Here is a 7,106-nt window from a genome sequence, read left to right as displayed (position 1 = left end):
CTTGAAGTATTCAGCAGCACTTTTATTCAAAATAAAGTAATGAATTAAAACTTTAAAATAAAATAAAAAATAAAACTTCCCACAAATGCTCTGTTTTTGGCACGAAATTCAAAATTTTAAAGTGTAACTATTGAAAATAATCTGAAGTATTTACTAGTATACCTAGTATAGAAGCCAAACTCATTGAAAATAGCATAAAAACAACAAACCAATTAGGAATAAAGTAAACCAAGGAGGTGAAAGAAACACCGAAAACTAGAAGACACTAAATGAAAGATATATATAAATAGAAACATATTCTGTTTTCATGGAAAGAATTAACATTGCTAAAATGTCCATACTATTTAAAGCCATCTACAGATTTAATGTAATCCCTATCAAATTCAATGTCATTTTTCACAAAAATAAAAAAATACAATTCTAAAATTTATATGGAACCCCTTAAGACCATAAATAGCCAAAACAATCCTGATAAAAAAGAACAAATCTGGAGGCATCAACCTTAGTAACAAAGAGTATGGTACTAACATACAAACAAACACATAGACCAATAATACAGAATAGAGGGCCCAGAAAATATTCATAAGGTAAATTAATCTTTGACAAGAGAGCCAAGTGTGATGACTAGAGAAAGGATAGTCTCTTTAATAAATGGCACTGTGATAGCTGAATATTCACAAATAAAATTTAAAAATTGGACCCATATCTTGCATCCACCACTCATAAAAATTAACTTGAAATAGATTAAAGATTTAAGTGTAAGACCTAAAATGGTAAAACTCCTACAAGATGTCAAAGGGAAAGACTACTTAACACTGGTCTTAACAATTGTATTTTTGGATAGAACACTAGATGTACAAGCAATAACAGCAAAAATAAACTAGTAAAACAGTACATCAAATTAAAAAGCTTCAAAACAGAGAAAACCATTAACAGAGTAAGAAGATAACTTATGGAATGGAAAAAAATATTTACAAAATAGAGATCTGATAGGTTAATGTTTTTCTTGAAGTGAACATATCAAGATTTCATTGTCATATAATAAAACACAATATGATGTTTAGCATTGGATCACTTGACCCTTTCTCTTCTTATCTCATCCCAGTTCAAAATGCTTGCATCTCTTAGTAGCTAGCATTCTCTTAGATCTGCAATTAGGCTCAACGCATTCAAGGCTCCACATAATCTTCTTTGTAGTTTTAGCCTTTTTTTGGAAAATCGGCTTAGTCTGCCCATCATAGCCACTCTGCTCCCTGTCATAAGGCTGATTTTCCTGCGCATACAGAGAATCTTTGCCCTTCCTATACTATATTTCTTTGTTGAGTTGATGTTTGCCACACTTCTTACAGACAGTTCTGCAGGTTTTAGGAACATTCACCATGGTTGTGAGAGCACTATCAGCAAAGAAAGACTGACAGGTTAATTTTTAAAATATATAAGAAAGTCCTACAACTCAATAGTAAAAAAAGAAAAAAGAAGGCAAAGAAAGCAAACAAATAACCCAATTAAAAGTGGCCTAAGGTTTTGAATAGACATTTCTCTAAGGCAGACATAAAAAGGGTTAATAGGTATGTAAAAATATATATATATATATATATATATATATATATATATATATATATATATATATATGTTACTAATCACCAGGGAAATGCAAATCAAAACAACAATAAGATTATCAAAAGCAAACAAACAATTATTGGCAAGAATGTAGTGAAATGGAAATCCTTGCACATTGTTGGTGGGAATACAAAAGGTTGCAGCCATGATGGATAACAGTATGGTGTTTCCTCAGAAAATTAAAAATATAACTACCATATAATCTAGCACTATCACATCTAGGTATTTAATTAAGTTATTTAAATTACAATTAAAATTATAACTCAAAGAGATACTGGAACTCTGTTCATTACAGCACTGTTTACAACATTCAAGATGTGGGAACAACCTCTATGTCCCTTGACAGATGAAAGAATAAAGAAAATGTGGTCCTGGACTGTGCTTCTCAGTGGTTAGAGGATGAGGCCATGGACAGAAGGGTAGTGGGTTCAATTCCTGGTCAAGGGCATGTACCTGGGTTGCAGGGTCAATCTCCAGCTGCATAGGGGCATGTGTAAGAGGCAACCAATCAATGTTTATCTCTTTCTCTCTCCCCCTTCCATTCTCTTTAAAAATCAATGGAAAAAATATCCTCATGTGAGAATTAAAAAAAAAAAAGGAAATGTGGTATATTTACAATTCAGCTATAACAAAAAGGCAATTCTGCAATATATGACAACATGGATGAACCTTAAACACATATCTAAGTAAAACAACCTAGTCACAACAAGACAAATACTGCACAATTCCATCTATATCAAGTGTCTAAAATAGTCAAATTCATGTAATGAAAGAGTGGAATAATTGCCACAGACTAGAGGCAGGGATAAATAGGGAGTTTACTAATCAATGGGCATAAAATTTTAGTCAAGCAAGATGAATATTCTCTAGAGATATGTTGTACAAAATTGTACTTATAGTCAACAGTAATATATTATCCACTTAAAATTTCTTAGGAGGATAGATCTCATGTTAATTGTTCTCACTACAATAAAATAAAACAAGTCAAGGATGGATGTTATAATTTCTAGGTTAATTACCAATAGAACAACAAAAGAATATATAAATACAAGTGGGAAAATAGAAATAAAAATCAATCAACCTAAAAGTACATTTTAAAAAGAAAACTGAAAATAGAACAACAAAACAAATTGAAAGCACACAGTAAAGTAATAGATTTAAACCCAAATATACAAAATTTTGCACTTACTTGCTAATTAATGAAGTCAACATTTTAGTAAAAGAAACAGACTCACAATATTTTTAAAAGATGCTGTGTAGAAGAGACATATCTACCACAAAAAATATATATAGAATGTGTGAAAGTAAAATGATTGGAAAAGATATAGTATTCAAAAATAAGGATGTGGATGTAGTTTTATTAACACCAGACACAATAGATGATTATGCAAAAAGCATCATTATAGGTAGCAACAATAAGTGATAAATCCAGTTTAAACTTAATTCAGTCTTTAATATACAAAGCAAAAGTCACAGAACTTGAGCTATTAACATATGCATAAACACAAAGAGGAAATCCGAATGGCCAATAAATATTTGAAAAAGTGCTCATCTCAATAGTAATCAAGAAAAAGAAAATTAAATTATAATGAAGCACTACTAGACACATACCAGAAAAGCTAACACTTAAGTGACTGAAAATAACAAATATTGATGAATATTAAGAGCAACAGAAAATCTCATACATTCTTGGTCATATATGTAAATTGGTACCACTATATTAAAAAAACACTATTACCTTAAATATGAACTTAAAATATATTCAATGATTACATTTTTTTATTTTATCATTCAAAGATATTTTGAGAGTGAAATGGAGTGCTATATATAATTATGACAGGATAATAAATACTGTTAACCAGAACTGATTAAGCAAACCAGAATTGTATATAGTCTCCATATCCATGATCTCACAGTTCTCACTATTAAGTATTTATCCAACAGAAATGCAGGTGCTTATACAACAGTTGCATTTGTCATAATAGCTAAAAACTGCAATGAACTCAATGTCTATTTACTGGAGCAGAATGTGGTATATTCACCAAAAGCCACCAACAAAGAATAAGCTAGATCAATATACAACAGCATGGATTAGCCTCAGAAATACTGAACAAAAAATAAAAGCCAGATACAAAATATATACTGTATAATTCCATTTACATAGAGTTCAAAAAATAGGCAATGCTGTGGAGCTTAGGAATACAAACTTAAGTAGTAAAACTATAAAGAAAATTAAGGAAGTAATGACCATAAATGTTATAATAATGGTTATCTATAATGAGGAATGAAGGATTAATACTTGGAAGAGGGCACAGAGTGACTTCTGGAGAGTATGATGGCCTCCAATCTCTTCATCTGAGCTGTGTTGTAATTACACGTGTTTACATTGTGAAAATTCATAAGCTCTATATTTTGTTTTGTACACTCTTTTTTATGTGTATTATATTACACAACAAAATTTTAAAAAATACTTGGTGCTGAGCAATAAATTACCAAGTAACAATGTATGCAGATAGGGAGGAGTTGGTACTGAAATCTAGTCTTCAATCAGAATAAAACAGATTCCTGAACAGCAATATCTTAGCCTTACTTTTGCCTTAAAAATCAATTATAAAACAAACAGCATTTGTAAAACAAAACCACTATAAAGATGTCCTTTGAGAAGGTGAATTCAATATTATACTAGAGTATTGAGAAGCCTCATCCAAGGTTTTTTATCCAACAAATATATCAAAGGAACATACTTATATTATAATCTGACCCTTCAGAAAGGAACCTCATGGCCATGTTAGAATGAGACTTAGCTGTACTTTCCCCATCTTTCTAAATAAATAGAAATATACTTAATTTTTTCACATGGTATTAGGGCAAACAAGATAAACCAAAAATTATGCCAAAATGGGGTCCTTTCTCTTCCACATATCACCTCCATCAACCTCAGAGATATTTCTGTCATTTGCTAAGTAAATAGAACAGGTTTGATCAAAGCCTTAATTTTATGGGATTTATTAGTCTGCTTTCACAGGAGGTAAAATGTGCCAAATTCTTACTTCATTTTCACTCTGAGGTTTATATATGAATAATCATTCATCTAAGTGTTGCACCACACTGTACAGAGCCACTTAAAGCCCAGGGACATGTCACATATGCTAATGGCTTCCCTTAGTCTGTGAAGAAATGTTACTTGCAGCTTGCTAACTACTTTGTATTAATGAAGACAAAGGAAAACTCAAAGGAAATTCAGCTCTGTCCTTAAAATGCATGGAATCAGCATGTTGAGAAATTTTGAAAACATATTTAATTAGGGAAACTTCAAAACCTACTAGAGGCAAGTTCTCTATTAAAAATTAAATTTGTATTTCTAATGAACTATCTTATTTTTATACATTATACGAATTTTCTGATATTCTAAAGTAGCTTTTAAAATTTAGAATTCATAAAATGTTAAGTACTGGATATTTTTATTTATTCAAAGATCCCTAAGGAAAAAAAATAAATTTGTACTTTCAAGTGACTAATCAAGAAATGTTTCCATTCCCAGACCATGTGGCTCAGTGGTTGAGCATTGACCCATGCACCAAGAGGTCGCAGGTTTGATTCTCAGTGGGCACATGCCAGAATTTCAGGCTTGATCCCCATTGGGGGTGTGCAGGAGGCAGGTGATCAATGATTTTTCTCTGTCTTCAATGTTTCTATTTCTCTCTTCCTCTCTCTCTAAAAAAAAAAAAATCAATAAAAACATATTTTAAAAATATTTTCACTAAAAAAGAAGAATTTGGAAAATCATCAACATTCGAATAAGGATTATCCTATATAATAAAAAACTAATTTACTAAGTTTTCAGTCGTCCAATCCTCCATTCAACCATTCAAAGCATAATATGCTGATGATATGATAAGGCCTCTCAACCACTTCCTATGCACTAACCACCAGGGGGCAGGCAGTCGACCAGTGGACCAGTCAGTATGACATGCACTGACCAACGAGGGTCAGACACTCTGGTAGGTTAGCTTGCTGCTGGAATCCTGCCTATCAGGACTGAGCAAGTTAGGCTGGACACGCCCTGGAGCCCTCCCACAGTCCCTCCCTGGCTGGCCAACCTCCTGCGTCCCTCCTGACCCTGATCACACACCGATGGGGACCCTTGGCCTGACCTGCACCCTCTCATAATCTGGGACCCCTCAGGGGATGTCAGAGAGCTGGTTGGTTTCGTTCTGACAGCAGAAAAAAAATGGTCACTATGATACACACTGACCACCAGGGGGCATATGTTTAATGCAGGAGCTGCCCCCTGGAGGTCAGTGCACTTCCACAGGGGGAGCACAGCTCAGCCAGAAACCAGGCTCACTGCTGTCAAGTGCAATGGCCGTGGCAGGAGCCTCTTTAGCCTCCAAGGCAGCGCTAAGGATATCCGACTGACAGTTTAAGCCTGCTCCCTGTGGACATCCCCCCAGGGCTCCTGGCATGGGCAGGGCTGAGGGATCCCCCTCTTCAAAGTGCAAGAATTCCATGCCTCTAGTAGTTCAAATAATACTGTCTCAGTGTTTGCTTTGACAATTGTACTGTGGTTATGTAAAATTTTTTCTTAACTTTAGGGAACACACTTTGAAGATTTAGGAGTAAATATAAATCATATTTGCAAATTACTCTCAAACAGTTTAGAAAAAATATTTATATCTATCTATAGGAAGAGAAAGTAAAAGAGAAAGAGAAAGAGAAAGAGAAAGAGAAAGAGAAAGAGAAAGAGAAAGAGAAAGAGAAAGAGAAAGAGAAAGAGAAAGAGAAAGAGAAAGAGAAAGAGAAAGAGAAAGAGAAAGAGAACAACTGTAGTAAAATGTCAACATTTGGGAGATCTGAGTGAAGGGTATCTAGAAATTCTTTGCACTATTTTTGCAACTTTTCTATAATCTAAATTTATTTCAGAATATAAATTTAGAAATAAAGGAGCTCATGAGCCAAGGCCTAAAATTAAGAAGCATTATGTCACTCTTTAAAAACAAAGAAAACTGTTTACCAACCAAGTTTTCTTCTATAACCATTTAGCCCAGAAAAGGAGTTTTAAGAATGAAACATATCCACGGTTTTTTAACTGAAGTTTTTTGAATTTATTTTTTCTCTTTTATCACACTTCTTTGTCTGTAAAATTATTTCCTCCTTGAAGATGTATAGGAAAAATATCCTTTACAAACCAGTAGCACTTGATTTATGACACAACTGATTAATTTAGAATCTTCCATGAATTTATAGCACCTAAAAAACTACTCAGTTAACACAAATTTAAATGAAAATACAATTTACATGGGAGAAGTCAAATAAGAACCCTTAATCAGGAACTCTGGGTTCAAAATAGATTATATCATTAACTAATTATTTAAATTAAGGAGTCTTTGTTTATTGAGATGCATCTGAGTTTAGTGTATATCTTGCTATCATTTTATGCCTTTTTAGTATAGGACAAAAAAGATGGATTTCATTTTTGTTAGAAA

General features: G+C 32.9%; 1 pseudogene across 1 annotated transcript; it reads right to left on the bottom strand.

Annotated features, from left to right (window-relative positions):
* Nucleotides 1-1,060: 1,060 nt before the first annotated feature.
* LOC311615411 (large ribosomal subunit protein eL42-like) lies at nucleotides 1,061-1,381 on the bottom strand (annotated as a pseudogene). Its single transcript has one exon. The product of its transcript is annotated as a large ribosomal subunit protein eL42-like (transcript).
* Nucleotides 1,382-7,106: the final 5,725 nt, after the last annotated feature.

The sequence above is a fragment of the Pipistrellus hanaki genome (assembly GCF_964339955.1).
Source record: "Pipistrellus hanaki genome assembly, chromosome: X".
NCBI lineage: Eukaryota > Metazoa > Chordata > Mammalia > Chiroptera > Vespertilionidae > Pipistrellus > Pipistrellus hanaki.
The sequence above is the reverse complement of the archived record's forward strand: the minus strand, read 5'-3'. Positions and strand labels throughout refer to the sequence as shown.